Consider the following 235-nt stretch of genomic DNA (forward strand, 5'->3'; position numbering starts at 1 on the left):
GGACTTTTAAACTCCACGTATAAGTCAATTTCGATTTTACCTCATAGAGCATACTTGCGATGAGGGTCGAGTAGCCAATGCCCAGAAGAGGAGTGTGGCAGAAGATGTCACGAGTAGTGAATTGTCCTCTCCAGCTGAGGTGGCCTGTGTGTTGGGGGACTGGTGGATTCACTTTGGTGACAGTGCTAGATGTGGGCGTGGTAAAAGGAAACGAGAGAGAGAATTGAAGTAAAAA

The sequence above is a fragment of the Penaeus monodon genome, chromosome 29 (genome assembly GCF_015228065.2).
Source record: "Penaeus monodon isolate SGIC_2016 chromosome 29, NSTDA_Pmon_1, whole genome shotgun sequence".
Taxonomy (NCBI): Eukaryota; Metazoa; Arthropoda; class Malacostraca; order Decapoda; family Penaeidae; genus Penaeus; species Penaeus monodon.